Genomic DNA, 26270 nt, shown 5'->3' with positions numbered 1-26270 from the left:
CACTTGGTGCCTGAAACCACATTTAGTAATCAATTTTATTCAGTTCTGCTTTTCTTTTTTATTACTTTAAATAAAGTAGGAAAGTGGGGTGTGGTGCCAGGGGAGTGTAACAACTAAGTAAACATTGGAGATCTTATTCACCATCCACCCACTGGATTCTGCTCACAAAGTGAACAAAAGAACAGACAGTTCATCTCCTAAACCTGTTCCTGCAGGGGCTGAAGCAACAATTTGCTGTTGTGTGGGAAGCAGCGCTCAGCTGACTGATTTGTGGCTACGTGGTGTTATGTGTACCGTGCTCCTTTCTGTATCACTGTCACAAATACAGGTGACTCAGAGGCATCTTCCACTGAAGATGGGCTTGGTTAGTCACCACAGTCCTTCCAAAAGCCTTAATTCCTCAGACTTGATCTTCCACTCATATTTGCTCTTTGAATATTTTCAGGACCTTTTTCACCCCCAAAGAAAAGAATTAGATTCCCCATTACTCAAACTATGAAGGAGGGACTCCCTCTGAGGCGCCGGGCTAAGAGGACCAATTTGAAAAGTGATAATCAACCCCATCTCCTACCTTCCTCTCATTCAGTTTGGAAGAAAATTAGCTCATCCACCTTGAGACCACTCTGCTGAAAGAGGAAACACTGAATATACATAGGCATAAGCTTACAAACGGTCTCCCCTGGCCACTCAGCGATAAAAGACCCACCTGCCAATGCAGGAGACATGAGTTTGATCCCTGGGTCAGGAAGATCCCCTGGAGAGAGAAATGGTGACCCACTCCAGTATTCTTGCCTGAAAATCCCCATGGACAGAGGAGCTGGGCGGGCTACGGTCCATAGGGTCCCAAAAGAGTCAGACATGACTTAGTGACTAAACAAAGCTTACGGACATGTGAACTGAGAGGGAAATGAAGCTTTTGGGATGGCCAGTAGGCACTGGGCTGGCAATTAGACATGATGAGAGGGGAGACAAAAGAAGACAAAATGTCCTTACAGGCAGGAAAAAAGCACAGAAGGAAACACTGTCCACTCTGTCACAGGCTCAGTGATAAACTGTCCCAGGAGAGGGCCCCTTGCTGGGAAATTGCCACTGTGGGCTTCTACCTCATTCTTTATCTGCTCCCCTGCTCTCCGGCTCATGCTAAGGCCACCAAACTCCTTAAAATTCACGCAAGTAAACACATCTTACTTTTGGGAGACGTCAGGAAAGAGGTCTTTCACCACCCAATCTGTTACTCATTCCCGAAGAGCCATCCCCAGAGTTTCAGACCTTGAGGCTGGAGAAGCATTCTCACCTTGTAGAGTTGCCCTCTCAACAAGGTTTGCAGGGCATGGGTCCACCGCAACATATTTTTTTTTAAAGTAAATACTACATCACTACAGGATACCCACTGCTTGAATCCCCAGATTCAGAACAACAGATAGGGAAGAACCAAGTATATGGGGAAAGCCAATTGTAAATCATACAAGGGTTTTTGACAGCATGGAAATCAGGGTCCTTGATGGCACAGTGGGTAAAGAAGCCGCCTGCAATGTGGGAGACATTCGATCCCTGGGTCGGAAAGATCCCCTGGAAAAGAGAACGGCTACCCATTCCAGTATTCTTTCCTGGAGAATCCCAATGGACAGAGAAGCCTGGCAGGCTATAGTCCATGGGGTTGCAAAAGAGTCAGACGGGACTGAGCACATGACACACCCCCCACATTGCTCAAGGATCAACTGCATTGTGTTTCCTATGTGATTTCTGTGCTGATGCTATGATGCCACTCAACAGAAAAGAAGGAAAGAGGGCAGAGAAAGAGGGATTATTAAGTTCCAGGTTTCAGCAGCATGAAACCTCAAGTTCCTCTTCTGGGTTTTAATCCCATTTTTGTGCTCCTCATTTTCTCTTTAAAAAGAAAATGTCTGTTAAAAGCAGGAATACACGTACTATCCCAAGAATATTAATTCTTGCAAGACACAGAAAGTGATGAAAGAAATTTTCATATTGATATATGGGGAAGTCCTTCTGGTTAATACATGAGTTACCTCGAATTCCCTGCTGGCTCAGAAGGTAAAGAATCTGCCTGCAATGCAGGAGACCTGGGTTCGATCCCTGGGTTGGGAAGATCCCCTGGAGGAGGAAATGGCAATCCACTCCAGTATTCTTGTCTGGAGAGTTCCATGGACAGAGGAGCCTGGCGGGCTACAGTCCACGGGGTCGCAAAGAGTCAGACATGACTTAGCAACTAACATTTTAACTTGAATTCAATGCTAACTAAAATGCCTGTTAGTGGCCTATCAAATTTGCATTGTACATTTGCTCTAATTATCAAATAAAAAAAACATTTACAAGAAACAAAGATTGTCCACACTTAAAGATTAAAAGTCTCTTTCTGGAATGCCAATGCCAGCCCTTCTTTAGTGATATTAACTCGCTTCCCAGGTACAAGCCCAGGCTGACTTGCTATGTACATGCTGGACTGTTCTTTTGAAACCTTGATGAAACCCTGATGTAACCCTGACATGTTTAATGTTCTTTGTTCTGACAAGATACAAAACTGCTGAAAACTGCTTCTCAGAAAATGCTGAGAGCATTTTCTCAGAGTAATCTGGAAAGCAGGCTTCCAGGCTACTCCTTAGTTTGGCTCAAATAAAACTCTTTTCTATTCTTATAATAGATTGTTTATTATATTCACTGACAAAAGAAAATGCTTTGCTGGCTGCCTCATGATCACCAGTAGCCATTCTCATTCTTAACAGATTTGGTTTCTTCCTCTTTCCCCTCCCAGCTTACCAGAAACATGATGAGTTCTATTACCGCTAAAGAATATACAGTGCAAGTTACAAATAGATCCAAGGGATTAGATCTGATAGACAGAGTGCCTGAAGAACTATGGACTGAGGTTCATGACTTTGTACAGGAGTCAGAGATCGAGACCATCCCCAAGAAAAAGAAATGCAAAAAGGCAAAATGGTTGCCTGAGGAAGCCTTACAAATAGCTGAGAAAAGAAGAGAAACTAGAGGTAAAGGAGAAAAGGAAAGATATTCCCATTTGAATGCAGAGTTCCAAAGAATAGCAAGGAGAGATAAGAAAGCCTTCTTCAGTGATCACTGCAAAGAAATAGAGGAAAACAACAGAATGGGAAAGACTAGAGATCTCGTCAGGAAAATTAGACATATCAAGGGAACATTTCATGCAAAGGTGGGCACCATAAAGGACAGAAATGGTATCAACCTAACAGAAGCAGAAGAGATTAAAAAGAGGTGATAAGAATACACAGAACTATACAAAAAAGATCTTCATGACCCAGATAATCATGATAGTGTGATCACTCACCTAGAGCCAGACATCCTGGAATGCAAAGTCAAGTGGGCCTTAGGAGGCATCACTACAAACAAAGCTAGTGGAGGTGATGGAATTCCAGTTGAGCTATTTCAAATCCTAAAAGATGATGCTGTAAAAGTGCTGCACTCAATATGCCAGCAAATTTAGAAAATTCAGCAGTGGCCACAGGACTGGAAAAGGTCAGTTTTCTTTCCAGTCCCAAAGAAGGGTAATGCCAAAGAATGCTCAAACTACCGCACAATTGCACTCATCTCACACACTAGCAAAGTAATGCTAAAAATTCTCCAAGTCAGGCTTCAACAGTATGTAAACTGTGAACTTCCAGATGTTCAAGCTGGATTTAGAAAAGACAGAAGAACCAGAGATCGAATTGCCAACATCTGCTAGATCATTGAAAAAGCAAGAGAGTTCCAGAGAAACATCTACTTCTGCTTCACTGACTATGCCAAAGCCTTTGACTTTGTGGATCACACAAATTGTGGAAAATTCAAGAGAAGACCAACTGATCTGCCTCCTGAGAAATCTATATGCGGTCAAAAAGCAACAGTTAAAACTGGACATGAAACAACAGACTGGTGCCAAATTGGGAAAGGAGTACATCAAGGCTATATATTGTCACCCTGCTTATTTAATTTATATGCAGAGTACATCATGAGAAATGCTGGGCTGGATGAAGCACAAGCTGGAATCAAGATTGCCGGGGGAAGTATCAATAACCTCAGATATGCAGATGACACCACCCTTATGACAGAAAGCAAAGAAGAACTAAAGCACCTCTTGATGAAAGTGATAGAGGAGAGTGAAAAAGTTGGCTTACAACTCAACATTCAGAAAACCAAGATCATGGCATCTGGTTCCATCAGTTCATGGCAAATAGATGGGGAAACAATGGAAACAGTGACAGACTTGATTTTCTTGGGCCCCAAAATCACTACAGATGGTTACTTGCAGCCATGCAATTAAAAGATGCTTGTTCCTTGGAAGAAAAGCTATGACAAAACTAGACAGCATATTAAAAAGCAGAGACATTACTTTCCCAACAAAGGTCTAGTCAAAGTTATGGTTTTTCCAGTAGTCACATATGGATGTGAGAGTTGGACTATAAAGAAAGCTGAGCACCAAAGAATTGATGCTTTTGAACTGTGGTGTTGGATAAGACTCTTGAAAGTCCCTTGGACTGCAAGGAGATCAAACCAGTCAATCCTAAAGGAGATCAGTCCTGAATATTCATTGGTAAGACTGATGCTGAAGCTGAAGCTCCAATACTTTGGCCACCTGATGCGAAGAACTGACTCATTGGAAAAGACCCTGATGCTGGGAAAGATTGAAGGCAGGAGAAGGGGATGACAGAGGATGAGATGATTGGATGGCATTGCTGACACGATGGACACGAGTTTGAGCAAGCTCCAGGAGCTGGTGATGGACAGGGAAGCCTGCCTGGTGTGCTGCAGTCCACGGGGTCACAAAGAGTCAGACACGACTAAGGGACTGAACTGATAGGCCCAGATGCCATGATCTTAGTTTTTCGAATGTGAATTTTAAGCCAGCTTTTTTCTCAGGAGACAGGTAAAGTGGTCAGGTATTCCCATCTCTTCAAGAATTTTCCACAGTTTGTTGTGATCCACAGTCAAAGGCTTTAGCATAGTCAATGAAGCAGAAGTAAATGTTTTTCTGGAATTCCCTTGCTTTCTTTACAATCCAACAAATGTTGGCAATTTGATCTCTGTTCCTCTGTCTTTTCTAAATCCAGCTTGTACATCCAGCTTGTAAATCCAGTTCTCCGTCCACATACTGCTGAAGCCTAGCTCGAAAGATTTTGAGTATTACCTTACTAGAATGTGAAACCAGTGCAACTGTGTGGTAGTTTGAACATTCTTTGGCATTATCCTTCTTTAGGATTAGAATGAAAACTGACCTTTTCCAGTCCAATGGCCACTGCTGAGTTTTCCAAATTTACTGACATATTTCACTTACTAGCATACAATATATTTCTTTTCAGTATGCTTCTATAAACATTATTTTTAGTGACCTTACACTATTTACCTAAATGGTATACCACTTATTTAACCATTTCCCTATTGTTGAACATGTATTCTTCTTTTCATTTTTACTCTATCAACAATAAGTAATGAACTTCTCATAGCTAACTTTTTGCACAGATCCTTGATTATTTCCTTAGGAAAATTACCAGAGAAAAAAATAGTGAGTCATCCATTTAATTTTAGTCTCACAAAGCAGTTATAATTTATAGGGCAAAAATCAAATTCATTAAATTATATATCCAAGCTCTCTCAGTGGCAAAATTGTATCTAAAATCCAGGTTTCTCCTTTCTTATCTAGTATATGTTCTACTCTCAAATCATCTAAAGCTCCTTGGTCACCATAGTGGAAGGACAGGTACTGGATAGGCTGCAAATTCCAGAACATTCTTACTAGTCATAGTTTTAGTTTTGAAATACATGTTCTTTCCACTTAATTACATTCATCTCCAGATATTCCTACATATGGACTTTGCTGTTTAGGTTCCTATTTGGGTTTTCTGTTCTTTTCTTTCTCTTCCACTTGTCCTTTAAAATTGACACATTTATTTTTGTAATATCATTTAGCTGATCTTAAGTATTATTAGGCTCGCAAGTACACTTAGACAGGCCTAGGAAGTCCTGATGGAATTAATCAGCCTAGATTATCAGTCTGGGAACTACAGATTCGTAAAAATGACTATAAACACTCAAAAGAAGCCATGATCCATTGAAACTCCTTCTTGTTAATTTTTTTCTATTAATTGGAATTTCTAGAGAAATAGAACCAATAGGATATATGCATATATACAGATATTACCAAAAATTAGCTTACATAATTATGGAGACTGATTAAGGCCCACGATCTGCAAGCTGGAGACCCAGAAAAGTCAATGGTTTGGTTCTAGTCTGACAGCCAAGGAGTTTGAGACCTAAGAAAAGCCATATTTCCATTCAAGTCAGAAGGCAAGAAAATACCAATTGAAGTCTCAGTGCAAATGCAGTCAGACAACAGGAGTTCCCTCTTACTAGAGGGAGGGTCTGCATTTTTATTCTATTCAGGCCTTCAGTTGAGACCCACCCACAGGAGGAAGAGCAATCTGCTCTACTCAGTCTACCAATTCAAATGTTCATCTCTTCCAGAAACACCCTCACTCACTGACATACCCAGAATAACATTAACCAATATCTGGGTACCCCATGGCCCAGTCATGTTGACCTATAAAATTAACCTTCCTATAGTATTACCAGTAATAGAGGAAAAAAAAATCTATCTCTTTTTCAGGAAGACCAGATAATTGGACAGTTTATACATGGTATCCAATCTAACAGTCAATCTTAAGAGTAATAAGCCCCAAGAAATATAATAGCTATTGTCAATTTTAAGTGTGGAATGAAAAGGATGAATTTATGAACCCTAGAGAATATTTCTCAAACACTTCAGTCTTTGGATACTTTATACACTTAAAAATCATTGACAACCTCATAAAGATTATTTTTATGTGGGTATATTTATTGACATTTACCAAATTAGATATAAAAACCAAAAAGGTTTTCAAACATGATAATATACAAGCACACCATCCATTAAAACAGGACTTCCCTTGTAGCTTACTTGATAAAGAATCTGCCTGCAATGCAGGAGACCTGGGTTGAATCCCTCGGTGAGGAAGATCCCCTGGAGGAGAAAATGGCAACCCACCCAGTATTCTTGCCTGGAGAATCCCATGGACAGAGGAGCCTGGCAGGCTACAGTCCATAGGGTCGCAACAGTGAGACACGACATAGTGACTAAAGCACCACTACCACACCATCCATTAGCCCTTAGAGCAATGTCTCGGTATATCACACAGCCTTTAGAAAATTCTACTGCCATCAAGAGAAAATAAAACAGTTAAAGACTTACATAGTATTATGAAAATAGTTTTAACTTTATACAATCCTTGAAAATGTCTCAGGGATCCCACAGATGTTCTTGAAGTGAAGTTGCTCAGTCGTGTCCGACTCTTTGCAACCCTATTGGCTGTGACCTACCAGGCTCCTCCATTCATGGAATTTTCCAGGCAAGAGGGCCGGAGTCCAGCTCCAGCAGCCAGGGAATCGGCCTGAAGGGATGAGCAGTGTCGGCGGAGAATGATGCAGCCTCTGACTCAAGGTGCGGGACTGCATGTTTATTTCAAGCATCAGGTTTTCTTTTATACTATGACAAACACATTAGGTCAGAGGTTTGACATCTTCAGTTCCCCCTCACCCATATTTATTGTCTCCAGAAATTACTGTTGCCCTTCACCCAAAGTTCCTGCTTTAGCAATTCTCTCAGAATCAGGTTTCAGTTCAGTTCAGTTGCTCAGTCGTGTCCGACTCTTTGCGACCCCATGAATCGCAGCACGCCAAGCCTCCCTGTCCATCACCAACTCTCAAAGTTTACCAAAACCCATGCCCATTGAGTTAGTGATGCCATCCAACCATCTCATCCTCTGTCGTCCCCTTCTCCTCCTGCCCCCAATCCTACCCAGCATTAGGGTCTTTTCCAATGAGTCAACTCTTCGCATGAGGTGGCCAAAGTATTGGAGTTTCAGCTTCAACATCAGTCCTACCAATGAACACCCAGGACTGATCTCCTTTAGGATGGACTGGTTGGATCTCCTTGCAGTCCAAGGGACTCTCAAGAGTCTTCTCCAGCACCACAGTTCAAAAGCATCAATTCTTCAGCATTCAGCTTTCTTCATCATCCAACTCTCACATCCATACATGACCACTGGAAAAACCAAAGCCTTGACTAGACGGATCTTTGTTGGCAAAGTAACATCTCTGTTTTTAAATATGCTATCTAGGTTGGTCATAACCTTCCTTCCAAGGATAAGCATCTTTTAATTTCATGGCTGCAATCACCATCAGCAGTGATTGTTGAGCCCAAAAAATAAAGTCTGACACTGTTTCCCCATCTATTTCCCATGAAGTGATGGGACCAGATGCCATGATCTTAGTTTTCTGAATGTTGAGCTTTAAGCCAACTTTTTCACTCTCCTCTTTCACTTTCATCAAGAGGCTCTTTAGTTCTTCTTCACTTTCTGCCATAAGGGTGGTGTCATCTGCATATCTGAGGTTATTGATATCTCTCCCAGCAATCTTGATTCCAGCTTGTGCTTCTTCCAGCCCAGCATTTCTCATGATGTACTCTGCATATAAGTTAAATAAGCAGGGTGACAATATACAGCCTTGACGTACTCCTTTTCCTATTTGCAACCAGTCTGTTGTTCCATGTCCAGTTCTAACTGTTGCTTCCTGACCTGCATAGGTCAGGTTTCTCAAGAGACAGATCAGATGGCCTGGTATTCCCATCTCTTTCAGAATTTTCCAGTTTATTGTGATCCACACAGTCAAAGGCTTTGGCATAGTCAATAAAGCAGAAATAGATGTTTTTCTGGAATGCTCTTGCTTTTTCGATGATCCATTGGATGTTGGCAATTTGATCTCTGGTTCCTCTGCCTTTTCTAAAACCAGCTTGAACATCTGGAAGTTCACGGTTCACGTATTGCTGAAGCCTGGCTTGGAGAATTTTGAGCATTACTTTACTAGCATGTGAGATGAGTGCAATTGTGTGGTAGTTTGAGCATTCTTTGGCATTGCCTTTCTTTGGGATTGGAACGAAAACTGACCTTTTCCAGTCTTGTGGCCACTGCTGAGTTTTCCAGATTTGCTGGAATCAGGTTTACTATCTATTATCTACTTTCTCTTAAGTATCCTATATTTGACTTGTGATTACATTGTAACTCATGCTTATATCTGGGCTGCATACCACATTCCTCGGTTTATTTCTTTTCTTTCTAAATCCTGTTAGCCCCTAGTATCCTAAGCTCACTATCTCACTATATCTAGCTACTAGTATCTCTAAAATTCCTAATCTCTATAAGCTATAGTAAAATATGCTAACACTACAACATACCTTAAACTTTTAGCTTCTAACTATTGTTAATTGTTTCTAAACCCTAAACTCAGCAAACTTCTTTTGCCATAAACATTTCCCTCACAAGCAAGCAGGTCTCAGATAACAATACTTCCCATGGCCTCAAGCTGCAGCCTACATGCTCATCCCGGAACATTCTTTGTAAAGACCCTGAACAAATGTCAATGGTTAACTTTATGGATTATTTTCTGGGCACAACTGCAGAAGGCTTTGTGCTTTCTCATTCTCCTCTCAAGAACAATAAGCACCTTAACATTCTTTCCAGTCAACTCAACCAAAGAAAGGAAAGAACAAGTCGGAATCACAAGACCTAACTTCTTCATCCCGGGACCGTGCCTGCGGGATGAGGAGAGGGGGGTTGGGGCCGTGCCTCCATTTTGTCAGTAATGCCTAACGCGGCTCCCAACATCTCCCCCTTTCTTATTTTTTAGAGCATAAGTGTGAAACTCAGTAGATAAAGCAGAAACACTTCAGTTAAGTATTCTGAAAAGGCACAGGGCTAATAGACAAATCAGAACCAACAGGCATAAGCACATAGCCACATTAATCATTATTGTAAAAAAGGATCCATGGGAAAGATATCCCTCCAGATTTTTGAAAAGGGAATTAGAAAGCCATTGAGAGGAAAAGTCAGACTCTGCCTGCTTCATATTCTGAATATCCTGATGTAACTTAGAAATATCAATACTAAAATCTGAGTGATTCCAAACGCCTAAAATATGATTCCTAATGCATTTCCAAGAATGCATGGACTCATTCACTTGTAGAGGGCAACGCACATCCATTTAAATTCAGCATAGCACCTTAAAGACAACTTAATTTTTAAATTTGTAATTTCTTGCCCTACAAGCAGGACTGCCTCTTCTAAAGCATTGACCTTATTTTCTATCTTCCTATCTATAATTTCCTGTGTAGCAAGAGCTACGGAGACATTTTTGGACAGGTGATCGACAAACGAGGCAGTATGCACTTCTTTTGACAGGGCAACAGCAGAAACCGTAACTGAAGCAATTATTGCAATCAAGGCAGTTATTCCCACAACCAGAGCTGCAATGAATCTCTTAGGTCTAGAAATTAAGCCATTAAATTCATACAAAACTTTCAATGCATAATCATCAAACCATTGTCCCTCTAATTTTACAGGAACCATCAAATATGGTGGTTGCTTTACAATCATCACAGCCTTATAATTACTATACATATTACTTATATTACTTTATATTACTATATAATTAAAATATGTTAATATATATTAATACATACTATATATATTACTTATATTACTATATAATTACTATAATCATTCCCATCAACACAATTTGATATAAAACAATTCACACATTCAACATTATAAACAGTTTCTCCTTCAAAAACTCCCAAATCATTCCGATTTTTGGTCAACAGAAAGGCATAGGGAGAATGTACGCAGGCCCATACAGTTTATCTTCGTTCATTTAAAGGTCTGTGTAAAATCACAGGTGCCATAGCAGCCAATGTTCTCCATAATTCAGGTTGCATGGGACCTGTTTCATCGAAACTCACTGAAGGAGGAACCCATCCATTAACATGCCACCTAGTAATTGCTAAAGGATAAGGGATAAATGAATCATTCCACATGGATCTATAAGATTCTTCAAAAACTAAATTCAATTGTTGATCCGAAAGATAGGGGCACCCCCATTCAATCAGAAAATGTCTGGTGGCAACAATGGGAATAGATAACTTTAGGGCATACACGCATTCTTTCCAACGAGGAAAGCCAGAAATTCTGCTTATGCTTTCCCAGGCCCGTAGTCCTTATTCATCAGAATCCGGGGGGAGAGGGGGAGTGCACAGCTTGGAAAGTCCTTTAAGTGAGGGGCTGCCTGTTTTATGGCATCATATTGTTTTTCTTGCGCCCCTGGCATCAGCAGCTGTAAGGACCAAAATCTCTCTTGTCATTGTTTCTCAGAGAATCAGTAAGCATGCCTTTCAAGGAAGTGCTAACACATCCATTCAAAACCAGAGCTGATCCTTGTAAGGAGGAAGGTATGGCAAAGCATACAGGTGGATAAATGGACACACTTGAAAAATTGAAGGAGCGCTGACCACTGTTTTAGCATTATTAGTATAGATGGAAGCCCCGCCCAAAAGATGAGTATCATTAACAAAAACACAAATGGGCTCATTCATCCAATCTACAGGCTGGAAAGAAGGTGGATTAGGCAAATAGGCCCAATGAACTTTTTCTGTGCTGGAGGGCCTCGGCTGACAAGCCAACACAGCAAGCATAGCCACAAACATTACCATAGGAGTGGCCTCATCTCTCTCCCTTTCTATTAATTCTTCCGCCTGCTGAGCAAGGTGTTTCAGCTGGCCCCATGTTGGCACCGTGTTGGAGGTAGTTGCTTGAGTACGATGACAGCGATGAGGTGGAGCAGAATGTGGTTGGACTCGATCAGCATGTCTCTCCCTAAGTGCCAGGTGTCTGAAACGATATACTAGTAGTGAAGACTCAGGTGAAGGGTCACTCGCCCTTCAGCTTCTCCTTGGCTCCCTCAAGTCCAGACTCGACAAGCTTTGGATCTCCCCATTTTCCCTCGGTCCCGGACTGTAGGACTTCAGGGATCTCAGTGACCTCAGGGGTCTTCGTGATCTTGGAGATCTCATGGGGCTGGACATGTCAAATCAGTCTGTCAGGAATCCAAACAGGAGAAGTGGAATCCTGCGGAAACACACAAGCATACCCTCTCCTGCAAGTTAATAGCACATCTGGCCCTTTCCACTCTCCAGTAAGGAGGTCTTTCCACTTGACCAGGGGCCGAGTCATAGCCCCTTCAGGAATCATTACAGTCTCATCATTACAGTCTGCCCCTGTGTGTCCACATTTAAATGATTAATTACAAACAAAGCATGGTGTAGAACATGATGTGGAGAGGAATACTTAAACTCTACCTGTCTTAATTTAGCTATCTGATTTTTTAAAGTCTGGTGCGCCCTTTCCACTATGGCTTGGCCTTGGGGATTATAAGGTATTCATGTTGAATGCAGTATAGAAAATTGTTGACAAAATCTCTTAAAGGCAGCAGAAGTATAAGCTGGGGCATTATCTGTTTTTATATGTTCAGGGAGTCCTATTTGGGAAAAGCACTGAAACAAGTGCTGAATTACATCTTTCGCTGCTTCACCTGATCTGGCAGAAGGTATAATAACATGAGAAAAGGTATCCATGGTAACATGCACAAAGGACAGTTTCCCAAAGACCGGGGTGTGAGTTACATCCAAGTGCCAGAGAGCGTTAAGCCTAAGGCCTCGGGGATTTACTCCTAATGGTAGAGATGGATTAGATGTTGGGCAGTTTGGACATAACTATTTGTCTAGCTGCCTCCCTAGGGATATGAAACTCATACCTTAAACCAGCTGCATTTTGATGGTGAATTTTGGGAAAATTTTTAGCCTTGTCAATCTTTTCATGTAAGTTTAAAGCAATTACTTTAGTTAATGCATCTGCCAAAGCATTTCCCTCATGTAAAGGGCTGGGCAAGCCGGAATGTGCTCTAATATGTCCCACAAAATATTTATCTCTATGCTTAATCTTCTTCTGTAAATCAAATAACAAGGAGAAGATAGTAGTCTTATTTTCCAGAATACTAGCAGTCTCAATATGAGGAAACAACCCTACAATATATCGGGAGTCAGTCAAAAGACTGAATGCACGGTCTCTCAAATGTTGAAAAGCCCAAATAACTGCTCTTAACTCAGCTCTTTGGGCAGATGTCTCTACAGTTACCTGAACATGGGATTTTTCCATTAATAATTGTGACTGCTTTACCATTAGAGGAACTATCTGTGAAAACTAAAATTGCCCCTTCCTAAGGTTGAATAGAAAATTTCCTTGGAAAAAATCACAGAATGTGTTTTCAAAAAATGCAAAAGGGGGCTTGAGGGTAAATGAAACAAAATTTGACCCCTGAAATCTATCAGGGCAACTTGCCAGTCATCACTATTTTGTAAAAGAAACTGCAGTTGATCATTATCGAATGGAATCACTATATTTGCTACCTCCTTTCCAAAAAGTTCCAAACTTCTTTTTCTACCTTTTATAATTAATTGTCCCACCAAGCTGGGATAAGACAAAACTATTTTTCTTGGGGTCACTGGTAGACGGAGCCATTCCAATGGGCCTTCTTGCCACAAGCATCCTGTAGGTGTATGTTCTGTGGCAAGAATAATTAAATCCCATCCTCTGGTAATATTAATCCTAATTAACTGATCATTCAAAGCCTCATCCACTTTAATAAGAGCCAACTCCGCCTCACTAGTCAATTCTCTCTTAGAACTGGGATTAGGATCACCCCTTAAGCAATCAAAGGCTTTAAATCTGCAGTAGTCAGTCTTAAATGTAGGTGTATCCAATTAATATCCCCTAATAATTTCTGGAAATCATTTAAAGTTAGTAAACGATCTCTTCGAAGCTGCAAAGGGGCATGACTCACAGTATGGGTATTTAAACACCCTTCCTAAATAAGAAAAAGGAGGATTTACTTGTATCTTATCTGGAGCTATCTTCAAACCCTAGTTTTCCAAGGCCTCAATCAATTCAGATAAGATTTGTTGCAATAACGCTCTATCCTTATGGGCAGCTAAAATGTCATCCATATAGTGTATCAAATATAAATCTTTATACTTCCCTCTAACATTCTGCATAGCTTGAGCCACAAATTTCTGACACAAGGTGGGGCTATTTTTCATTCCCTGAGGCAAAACCTTCCATTGAAACCTTCTATAGGGCTGTTTAAAATTAACTGAAGGGAGACTGAAAGCAAACCTCTTACAATCTTGAACAGCCAGGGGGATGGTAAAGAAACAATCGTGCAGATCTATGACTAACACATTATACTGAAAGGGCACAGCTACTGGGGAAGGGAAATCCGGCTGAAGGGCCCCCATGTCTTCCATAGTTGCGTTTATAGCTCTCAAATCTTGTAACAATCTCCATTTTCCTGATTTCTTCTTAATAACAAAAATAGGAGTATTCCAGGGGCTATTAGAAGGCTCTATATGGCCGGCCACCCGTTGCTCCATAACTAAATCCTCAGCTGCCTGCAGCTTTTCAGCTGTTAAGGGTCATTGCTCCACCCATACCAGATCATCAGATTTCTAGGTAATAGGGTCGGCAGCAAGAGCAACAGCCTCTAGGATAAATTTGAATATCCTAAACCTTTTCTATTCTTGTTAGGAACCATTTCTAATGGAGAAAGAATTCCCTACTGATCGTTACCAAGCCCCTTGTCAGGATTATACCTCATTTGCAGCATTTGGTTAGTAACCTTTTCATCTGGCCTATATAAAAGCATTCCCATCTGAGATAATATATGTCTCCCCCATAAAGAAAAAGGCAGTGAAGGAATCACATATGGGCAAAAAGTGCCTTGTGCCCCCTTCTCATCTGACCATGTCAAAATTTGTGAGCTCTTAGCAACCGAGGGCACTGACCCTATTCCTACCAAGGCAGCATTGGTCAGACGTGTGGGCCAGGATGAGGGCCAATCTTTTCCAGCAATGCAAGAGACATCTGCTCCAGTATCCAACAGCCCTAACATTTTATTTCCTTGAATTAAAAGATCTTTCAAAGGCCTTGAAACTGTAATTTCCTGCACCCAAAAGGCTAGATAACTAGATCCAAATCCTCTGGGGCCCCTAGCTTGAGAAGTCAAGTTCTTCCTGTCTAATAAGGTAAAAGCAAAACCTGTGCTATTCTTTGACCTTTATTAATTTGCACAGTTTTGGCAGACGGTGAGATCAAAACTTTAATTTCCCCAGTATAATCAGAATCTACTACACGAGGCACCACCAAAATTCCTTGAAGGGAAATGGAGCTATGCCCCAGCATAAGTCCTACAAAGCCCTCAGGCAGGGGGCCAGCCACTCCCGTTGGAATCAGAGTAACCGGTACATCAGGGGTTAATATTGTTGCGGTGGTGGAACTGAGGTCCAGTCCTGTGCTACCTGGGGTTGTTCTGAGGAGTTCCTAGATGGAACAAAGGGAATAAAGGGATTCAACATGACTGCCCCTATTGTTGTCTGGGGCCGGGGCAGCCCCCGCTGTCCATTTCCCTGAAACTAGGGAAAATTACTTCCTTGTACTTGGGAGGTGAGCGTAGTCCCATCCTTATGGAATTTAGATCTACAATCTTTTACCCAATGATACTCCTTCTGGCATCGGGGGCAAGGTGTCTTTGGAGGGTTAGTTTTAGTCTGTATTGGCACAACTTGTTGTCTCTGCTTGGCAGGACATTGCCGGAAAAAATGCCCCATTTGGCCACAAGAGAAACACTTTTTATTTGTAGAATCGTATCCATTAGGGTTAATCTTTTTTCTCATTCCCTGAATAACTTGGGCAGCAGTTTCTCCCCTCAAGGCTGTGGCTTAGGCAACCCCCTACATAAAGAAGTTCCTACTTCCTGGCAGGTCTGTATGTAAGTCCAAAGACTTCCTTTACTTCTAACAGGTCTAAGCAATGCCTGACAGGTAGAATTGGCATTCTCATAAGCTAATTGTTTAAGAACTATCTCTGCCGGCTCAGTACTCTTAATACTTCTTTCTACTGCAGTTTTCAATCTGGCCACAAAGTCTTCATATCTCTCATCAGGTCCCTGTTTGATATTACTCAAAGTGGATAACTTTCCATCTGAAGGGGGCAAAGATTTCTCCATGCCAAGATACCTATGGCCATAATCTGATTAAGTGCTTCTTTAGACAACCTTGCTTGGGCTACGTTAGATTCATACTCTCCATCTCCTTTTAATGCCATAGATCCCACTGTCCTGAGCTGTGCATCATTAGAGGTTTTGTTTTCTGCTGACTGTAGTCTAGCCAATTTGTCATACTTTGCCAACCACAGGAGGAACTCTCCTCCAGGAAGGCAAGCCTTTGCAACCGTTCTCCAATCATATGGTGTCATCCATCTTCCAGCCAAAGCATCTAGCAGGGTAAGTGTATAGGGGGAGGTAGACCCATAATCATGACAAGCTTGTTTAAGCTCTTTCAGTAGCTTATATGGGACTAGTTCCCATTTTCCCTCTTCCTTGCCTTCCCTTTCTGTTTTGGTAAAAACTACTGGAAAGGCCACAGAGAATTCCAAGTCCTCCTGTTGTTCTGCTTCTCTTCTAGCCTGGGTGAGGCCCCCCTGAGGGGGCTTTCTCCAAGGAGCACGCTCTGTATATTGTGCATGTGTCTGCTTCAAAAGCTTCTTTGTTTCAGAAAACTCCTCATCTTCCTCAGCCTCAGGCAATGCTCTGGGAGGCTTTGGGGACAAAGTGGGGAACTCCTGGGCCCTGGGAGGCACAAACAGAGGTGGCGGTGATCGCCTTAAATCAGAAAGTGATGGCTACATTTTTAAAGGTTTGTGTAGAGGAGGAGGGGCCTCGCTAGGGCGCCCGGCCGCAGCGTCCTGCAAGTCCTCTCCTTCCTCAGGAGGTTGAGCATAGTCTCCCTCCTTTTCTTCAATGGCAAAAAACATGATCTGCGCCGAAGGTGGAGGCCCACCATCCACCGCTGCAGCCTCTCCCATATGCTGTCTAACAGCCTCATGCCGAGGGTCCAGGATGTCCCTAATCATATTCCACAGCACAAAAGTATCCACAGGAACCTTTTCTGGCCCATGCAAAGTATAAAACAAATGTAACTGATTTCCAACCTTAGTCCAGGTTTCTAGATTTACAGTGCCCTCCTCAGGAAACCATGGGCATTGCTCTTGGACAAAAATTAGAAATTTAGACAGTCTTCCTTTGCTTACCTTAATGCCTCTATGGGCTAACATGTGAACTAATATTTCAATAAACATTTGTCTATTCTTGGATGCAGAGACACCCATTTTCCTAGAGAATATTCTTATTCCTTCTGTACCCTCCTCACCCTGCCTAAACTGCAGAGGGGTGCCGGCCACCCACAGGTACAATCCTAACCGCTCCGCGTTGCAGTCACGAAGTTACTTACCCTTCAGGTGTCCCCCTGTTTGGGCACCACTCCAGAGGATCTTCCCAACCCAGGGATCAAACCCAGGTCTCCCGCATTACAGGCAGATGCTTCACCATCTGAGCCACCAGGGAAGCCCCCACAGATGTTCTTGGGTCTTTCAAAATCAGAAAAAAAAAGTGTTTAGTAACTAATCAGAAATGAAGGCTTCACAAACAAAGCTATTTGGAATCTACTCTCACCCAATACATTTATGTGATGAACACAAACAGTGATTAGACACTAAACAGAGAATTAATTAAATGTAGGATGAGAAAAAGTACAGGTCATCATTTATGAATAAGATGAAAAATAGATCTGGATAGAATCAAGGAAGAAAAAATGCAGTCAAACACAAAACTTGACTAGAGGAATAATGACATTTGGAGAATGAGAGGAAGGTGGAAAAGAAGTCAAGCATCGGACTTCCCTGGTCATACAATGGGTGGGAATCTGCCTGCCAATTCAGGGGACATGGGTTTGATCCTTGGTCTGGGAGGATTCCACATACCATGGAGCAACAGAGCCCATGCACCACAACTACTGAGCCCAGGCTCTATAGCCTGAGAGCCACAACTACTGAGCCAGCACACTGAAACTACTGAAGCCTGTGCACCCAGAGCGTGGGGTCCACAACAAGAGACGCCACCACAATGAGAGCCCCATGCACTGCATTGAAGAGTAGCCCCCGCTCCTCACAGCTAGAGAAAGCCCCATGCACAGCAAGGAAGACCTAACACAACCAAAAAATCTATCAATTGTTAAAAAACCAGTACTGTTCTTACTGCTCATACTGTTTATGGAGTTCTCAAGGCAAGAATGCTGAAGTGGTTTGCCATTCCCTTCTCCAGTGGACCACGTTTTGTCAGAACTCTCCACCATGACCTGTCCATCTTGGATGGCCCTACACAGCATGGCTCATCGTTTCATTGAGTGAAGCAAGGCTATGGTCCAAGTGATTGGTTTGGTTAGTTTGCTGTGATTGTGGATTTCATTCTGTCTGCCCTCTGATGGATGAAGATAAGAGGCTTGTGTAAGCTTCCTGATGGGAAGGATTGGCTGTGGGGAAAACTGGGTCTTGTTCTGGTGGGCAAGGCCATGCTCAGTAAGTCTTTAATTTTCTGCTGATGGGTGGGGCTGTGTTCCCTCCCTGTAGTTTGGCCTGAGGCCAAACTATGGTAGCGGTAATGACAGTAAGAGCAACCTCATTCAAAAGGACTTATGCGAGCAAGTTGGGCCTCCCAGGACTGTTGCAGTCAGGGCCCCTGACCCCTTGGTACATCACTGTCCACCCACGCCTCTGCCAGAGACTCTCAAGCACACAAAGGCAAGTCTGGCTCAGTCTCTTGTGAGGTCATTGCTCCTTTCTCCTGGGTCGGGTCCTGGTAAACACAAGGTTTTGTTTGTGCCCTCCAAGAGTCTCTGCTTCCCCAGTCCTGTGGAAGTTCTGTAATAAAATCCTGCTGACCTTCAAAGTCAGATTCATTTGGGATACTCAGTCCCTTTGCCAGATTCCCAGGTTGGGAAGTCTGTTGTGGGACCTATAACTTTCACAGCAGTGTGAAAACTTTAGGCTGAGTGCTGAAGAACTGATGCCTTTGAACTGTGGTGTCAGAGAAGACCCTTGAGAATCCCCTGGACAGCAAGGAGATCAAACCAGTCAATCCTAAAGGAAATCAGCCCTGAACATTCATGGAAGGACTGTTACTGAAACTGAAGCTCCAATACTTCGGCCACCTGATGCAAAGAACTTACTCATTCGGAAAGACCCTGATGCTGGGAAAGACTGAAGGCAGGAGAAGAAGGGGACAACAGAGGATGAGATGGATGGATGGCATCACTGACTCAATGAACGTAAGTTTGAGCAAACTCCAGAAGAGATGAAGGACAGGGAAGCCTGACATGCTGCAGTCCATTGGGTCACAAAGAGTTGGACACAACCAAGTGACTGAACAACAACAAAAAGCCAATATATACTTTCATATGGTTATGTGTCATTATATTAAAAAAAAAAAAAAGTCAAGCATTCAAAATTAAGTATGCCAAGATGTAGTCTGGGGAACAGATTTACCTTCTAGCTTGAAACAATTTTAAAAATAGACAGAATGGCTAAAAAACAAACCATGGTTTTCAGACACTGGGTATTAGCTGCCACAGGAAGTGATCTCTGAGAAACAGGAAGAAACAAGATAAGTTCTATGATTACCCAAGTTCAGTGCCTAGAGTTTCCAGTCATAATACAAAGTGGGAGTGGGGGCTCAAGAATTACTCAATAGTCTCCTTGAGTAATTGGTTTCCCTGGTGGCTCAGACAGTAAAGTGTCTGCCTGTAATGAGGGAGACCCGGGTTCAATCCCTGGGTCGGGAAGATCCCCTGGAGAAGGAAATAGCAACCCACTCCAGTATGCTTGCCTAGAAAATCCCATGGACAGAGGAGCCTGGTAGGCTACATTCCATGGGATCACAAAGAATCGGACACGACTTAGAGACTTCACTTTCACTCTCTCCTTGAGTTGAGGAGAAGAAAGCAGGAGAACAGGGTAGCCAAGGCAAGTACAGTTCACAGGGTCAAGTTCCAAGAAGAGAACTACAGAGTGAATGTGCTGGAAATTTGCAGAGGATACTCCTTGAGTCTTCAGCTGAGTAATGATTAGCAAGTCTGGGAGAAAATTCCCAAAAGCTAATCATGAGGGGCCACACAGTGCTGGGAATAGTTTGTGCTTTCACTAGCCACAGTGAGAAGTCCTTGTGGACTCACCTGTGAATTAGAGTACTCAGGTGTCAATAGAGTACTCAAAAGTATACTTGGCCCTGTAGTGGGAGAAAATTAGCCTAAAGGATTTTCTGATCCCACCTAACAGATCATTAAAAACAAGCCTCAAAAAGAATCAGACTCTTTCCAAGTAACTTAACTGAGTCACAGAAAAAAAATTTTAACTACAGGAGTAAAAAATACTCAGAAATAAATAAGGTAAAATTCACTGTGTCTGGCATATAATAAAAATCACCAGGCATGCAAAGCAGCAGGAAAACACAAACCATGATATGGAGAAAAATCAACAAAAATGAACAGATCGAGAAAGGGCACACATGATAAAATCAGTAGAGAAAAGCATTAAAATAGTTACCATATTTCATATGTTCAAGAAAAGAGAGGAAAGATTTGAGATGTTAAGTGGAAATATTTAAATATATATAGGAAAATTCCTATATTCCTATATTCTAGATATAAAAACGACTATGTCTGGGATTGAAATACACCAGATGGGATTATGAGTACATTAAACACTACAAAATAAATGAATTAACAAATACAAAGTAGTTCAAACGAAGCAAAATGAAGCAGAGGAAACAAACTAAAAAACGTTGAAAGTGAAAGTCGCTCAGTCATGTCTGAGTCTTTGTGACTCCATTGACTATACAGTTCATGGAATTCTTTAAGCCAGAATACAGGAGTGGGTAGTGTTTCCCTTCTCCAGAGGATCTTCCAACCCAGGGATTGAACCCAGGTCTCCTGCATTGCAGGCAGATTCTTTACCAGCTGAGCCACAAGGGAAGCCCAAGAATACTGGAGTGGGTAGCCTATCCCTTCTCCAGGGGATCTTCCCGACCCAGGAATTGCACCAGCGTCTCCTGCATTGAAGGCAGATTCTTTACCAACTGGAAAAATCATGAGCAATTGATTAATGTGCTGTGAGCAACTTCAGGTAGCCTAAAACATGTATAATAGAAATCTCCATAAAAAGAGATTTATTTCCATAGAAGGAAATAAAAAAACATTTGAAGACATTATTTGAGAGATATACAGAAATGGTATGGACCTAACTGAAGCAGAAGATATTAAGAAGAGGTGGCAAGAATACATAGAAGAACTATACAAAAAAGATCTTCATGACCCAGATAACCATGATGGTGTGATCACTCACCTAGAGCCAGACATCCTGGAATGCAAAGTCAAGTGGGCCTTAGGAAGCATCACTATGAACAAAGCTAGTGGAGGTGATGGAATTCCAGTTGAGCTATTTCAAGTCCTAAAAGATGATGCTGTGAACATGCTACACTCAATATGCCAGCAAACAGAGAAAATTCAATAGTGGCCATGGGACTGGAAAAGGTCAGTTTTCTTCCCAGTCCCAAAGAAAGGCAATGCCAAAGAATGCTCAAACTATCACACAATTGCACTCATCTCACACACTAGCAAAGTAATACTCAAAATTCTGCAAGCCAGGCTTCAACAGTCCATGAACCATGAACTTCCAGATGTTCAAGCTGGATTTAGCAAAGGCAGAGGAACCAGAGATCAAATTGCCAACACCCACTGGATCATAGGAAAAGCAAGAGAGTTCCAGAAAAATATCTACTTCTGCTTTATTGACTACGCCAAAGCCATTGACTGTGTGGATCACAACAAACTTGGAACATTCTTCAAGAGATGGGAATACCAGACCACCTGACCCGGCTCCTGAGAAATCTGTATGTAGGTCAAGAAGCAAGAGTTAGAACTGTACATGGAACAACAGACGAGTTCCAAATTGGGAAAGGAGTATGTCAAGGCTGTATATTGTCACTCTGATTATTTAACTTACACGCAGAGCATATCACGTGAAATGCCAAGCTGGATGAAGCACAAGCTGGAATCAAGATTGCTGGGAGAAATACCAAAAACCTCAGATACACCGATGACACCACCCTTATGGCAGAAAGCAAAGAAGAACTAAAGAGCCTCTTGATGAAAGTGAAAGAGGAGAGCGAAAAAGCTGGCTTAAAACTCAAATTCAAAAAGGAAGATCATGGCATCCGCTCCCATCACTTCATGGCAAATAGATAGGGAAACAATGGAAACAGTGACAGACTGTATATTCTTGGGGTCCAAAATCACTGCAGATGGTGAGTGCGGCCATGAAATTAAAAGACAGTTGTGCCTTGGAAGAAAAGCTATGACCAACCTAGACAGCATATTAAAAAGCAGAGACATTACTCTGCCAACAAAGGTCTGCCTAGTCAAAGCTATGGTTTTTCCAGTAGTCATGTATGGATGTGAGAGTTGGACCATAAAGAAAGCTGAGAGCCAAAGAATTGATACTTTTGAATGGTTGTGGTGTTGGAGAAGACTGTTGAGAGTCCCTTGGACTGCAAGGAGATCCAATCAGTCAATCCCAAAGGAAATCAGTCCTGAATGTTCATTGGAAGTACTGATGCTGAAGGTGAAACATGATGCGAAGAACTGACTTCTTGGAAAAGATCCTGATGCTGGAAAAGATTGAAGGCAGGAGGAGAAGGGGACAACAGAGGATGAGATGGTTGGATGGCATCACTGACTCAATGGACATGAGTTTGAGCAAGCTCTGGGAATTGGTGATGGACAGGGAGGCCTGGCATGCTGCAGTCCATGTGGTCACAAGACTCACACAGGATTGAAAGACTGAACTGAACTGAAGAGATTATTGCCAAAATTCCCCTAATTTGATTTTAAAAATATAACCATATCAGTTTGGATGTGATGTGTATTTTCTTTATGTTTCTTGTGCTCAGGGCTCATGAGCTTCTCAATCTGCGGGTTATATGACACAGGAGTTAGGGGAGGAGAGAAACGGCAGGAACAAAGTCATTGAAAGCAGATAGGTTTCAGTGCCCTACAAGAAGGGTTGACTGAGATGGGAGCACTGACAGATCTTTTACATAACAGAAGGAAAAGTGGATAACAGTAACTCACTACATACAGGAAAGTGGGTTTTAGATGGGCAGCATGAAATTCTCTTTGCTTTGTTCCTACCTTTTCAATTTATACAAGAAGCAAAATCCCCAGTCTAGTGTGAGGATGGAAGAAGGGATATCAGATTTTGAGACAGGAAGAGAAGGTAGGAAATACTGTTGGGGGAGGGAGGATAAGAAGAGGGAGCATACTAGGGAGGTACAGTTGTGTTGACAGGAAGTTCTGAGAGTGCACTAGAGTTTATGGTCACAAAATATGAGACAAGTCAGCAGAGTGAAATGTTTTTCTCCTGTTATGTTCATCTGCGCAGGTGCTGGTATTGAGCAAATCAATAATTGGTCTTAGTCAGGCTTATGCAATGCAATTATCTAAGACTTCAGTTGAGTGGATACATACGTTAAAATCTGAAATATTAATAGAAGCTTTCTAGAAGAACTAAAGAGGAGTTTCAGGTAGATGGAACAACATATGGGGAAACAGCAAAAGACTAAAATGTCAGGATACATTCAGAAATCTATGTGAAGTTTAGAGTTGCTGAAGCAAAAATTAGAAGAGCAGGGAAAGTATCAGGAAATAATACTAGAGAGACTCATGGTTTAGTATTTTCTCCTGGCAGGTAAATCTACTAAAAGTAGCAGATAGCAAATAATATGCATTAGCATGTATGGTAATAATGGAACTTACTTATACATAATGGATAGAGAGACATTAAGGAGTTGTGATGAACTTCCCAAGAAACAAATATCCAGGACCAGATAGTTGCACTGGTGCATTCTACCAAACATTTAAGGAAGAATTAATACCAATCCTTCTCAAATTCTTCTGAAAGACAGATGAGGAGGAAACACTTCCAAACTCACTTTATGAGGCCAGCAGCACACTGATGCCAAAACCAGACAAGGACATTACAAAAAAAGAAAAATACAGGCCACTATCCCCAGGGAACGAACATAGATGCAAAAATCCTTAACAAAATGTTAGCAAACAAATTCAATAATACATTAAAAGGATCATAAATTACAATTGAGTGGGATTAATTCCAGGGATGCAAGGAAGGTTTAACATAAGAAAATCAATCAACATGACATACCACATTAAAATAATGAAGGATAGAAATTGTACAATCCTTTCAACAGATCAGAAGAAGCATTTAACAAAATTCAACATATATTAGTGATAAAAACTCTCAATACAGTGGATAGGGAATGTACTTCAACATAATAAAGTTTATATATGGGAAGCCCACAGCTAACATCATACCCAATAATGTATGGGTATGGTATGTACGTATTTTTCCATAAGATCAGGAAAAATACAAGGATGCCCATCCTCACCACTTTTATTCAACATAGTATTCAAAGTCCTATCCAGAGCAATTAGGCAAGAAAAATAAGTCATCCAAATTGAAAATGAAGTAAAACTGTCACTATTTGCAGATAACATGATATTTTATACATAGAAAACCCAAAAGACGCCAATGAAAAAAACTATTAGAATTAATCAACAAATTCAATAAAGTTTCAGAATACAAAATCAATATACAAAAATCTGTTGTGTTTTTATACACCAAAAATGATCAGAAGAAAAATTAAAAACACAATCCCATTTACAGTTGTATTAGGAGAAAATACTCAGGAATAAATTTAACCAGGAAAGAAAGAGATCTGTATGCTGAAAACTAGGATATTGATGAAAGAAACTGAAAACATAACTAAATGGAAAGATATTCTGTACTCAAGAATTGGAAGAATATTGCTAAAAAGTCCACACTACCCAAAGCAATCTACAGATTCAATGTAATCTCTATCAAAATTCCAATAGCATTTTTCATAAAAATCCTTAAATTGGTATGGAACTATAAAGATTCTGAATGACCAAAGCAAACTTGAGAAAGAAGCAAAGTTGGAAGCATCATGCTTCCTTATTTCAAATTATATTCAAAGCTATGGTAATCAGAACAATATGGTACTGGCATAAAAACAGATACATAAATTCACTGAACAGAAGAGAGTCCAGAAATAAACCCAAACATATATGATCAATTAATTTATGACAAAAGAGCCAAAAATACATAATGTCAAAAGGACAATCTCAATAAATGGTGTTAGAAAACCAGACAGACACATGCAAAAGAATGAAACAGGCCACTACCTTACACCAAACACAAAAATTAACTCATAATGAATTAAACACTTGAATTTAAGACCTGAAACCATAAAAACTCCTAAGAAGAAAACAGGTGATAAGCTCCTTGACGTTGGTATTGGCAAGGATTTTTGGATTTGACACCAAAAGCAAAGGCAACAGAAGCAAAACAAACAAATGGGACTATATCAACTGCAGAGCAAAGGAAATCATAAAGAAAATGAAAAGGCAACCTACCAAATGCAAGAAAATAGTTGCAAATCGTCTATCTGATAAGGGATTAATATCCAAAATACATAAAGAACTCATACAACTCAATAACAAAAAACAATCCACTTAAAAAAATGGGTGGAAGTTCTAAACATATTTCTCCAAAGAAGACATACAGATGGCAAGCAGATACAGATGAATAGATGTTCAACATTACTAATCAGTGAAATACAAATCAAAACCAAAATGAAGTATCACTTCAGACGTGTTACAATGGCTATTATCAAAAAGACAAGAAATAATAAGCATTGAGAATGTAGAGAAAAGAGAACTCTTGTACACTGCTGGTGGGAATGTAAATTGGTGCAATTATGGAAAACAGTACGGAGATTCCTCAAAAAATTAAAAATAGAACATATGATCTAGTCATTTCACTTTTGGGCATTTACCCAGAGGAAACAAAAACACTAACTCAAAAAGATATTTACATTCCCATTTTCATTGCAGCATTATTTACATTAGTCAATATAAGGAAGCAACCTAAATGCCCATCAAAGGATAAATGGGTAAAGAAAATGTGGTGTATATATACAATATTTATCAGCCATAAAAAAAAGAGGAAATCTTGCCATTTGTAACAAGGATGGACCTTGAGGGCATCATGCTGACGATTTTATGTAGAATCTTTGGAAAAAAAAAAAAAAAAACAACTGAGTTCATAGATACAAATAACAGATTGGTGGTTGCCAGAGGCAAGGAATGAAGGTGGAGGGGGTGGTAGGAGAAATGGGTGAAGAGTCAAAAGGTGCAAACTCCCAGTTACAAACTAAGTCATGGATACAGTAATCAAGACAGTATGGTACCAGCACAAAAACAGACATATAGATCAATAGAA

General features: G+C 41.1%; 1 long non-coding RNA gene across 1 annotated transcript in view; it reads right to left on the bottom strand.

The window, feature by feature from the left end:
• The window catches only part of LOC145504434 (uncharacterized), a 44554-nt gene that overhangs the window by 6237 nt on the left and 12047 nt on the right, over window positions 1-26270 (bottom strand). Inside the window, exons 3-5 of the long non-coding RNA XR_014052202.1 lie at window positions 17291-17426; window positions 11600-11780; window positions 6182-6278 (exon numbers count right to left, since the gene is read on the bottom strand). This is a non-coding gene — a long non-coding RNA (uncharacterized LOC145504434). The remainder of the gene's footprint in view (window positions 1-6181; window positions 6279-11599; window positions 11781-17290; window positions 17427-26270) is intronic.

This window comes from Giraffa tippelskirchi, chromosome 1, assembly GCF_054371585.1.
Source record: "Giraffa tippelskirchi isolate mGirTip1 chromosome 1, T2T-mGirTip1v1.2.pri, whole genome shotgun sequence".
Lineage (NCBI taxonomy): Eukaryota > Metazoa > Chordata > Mammalia > Artiodactyla > Giraffidae > Giraffa > Giraffa tippelskirchi.
This window is presented reverse-complemented; position numbering and strand designations above follow the sequence as displayed.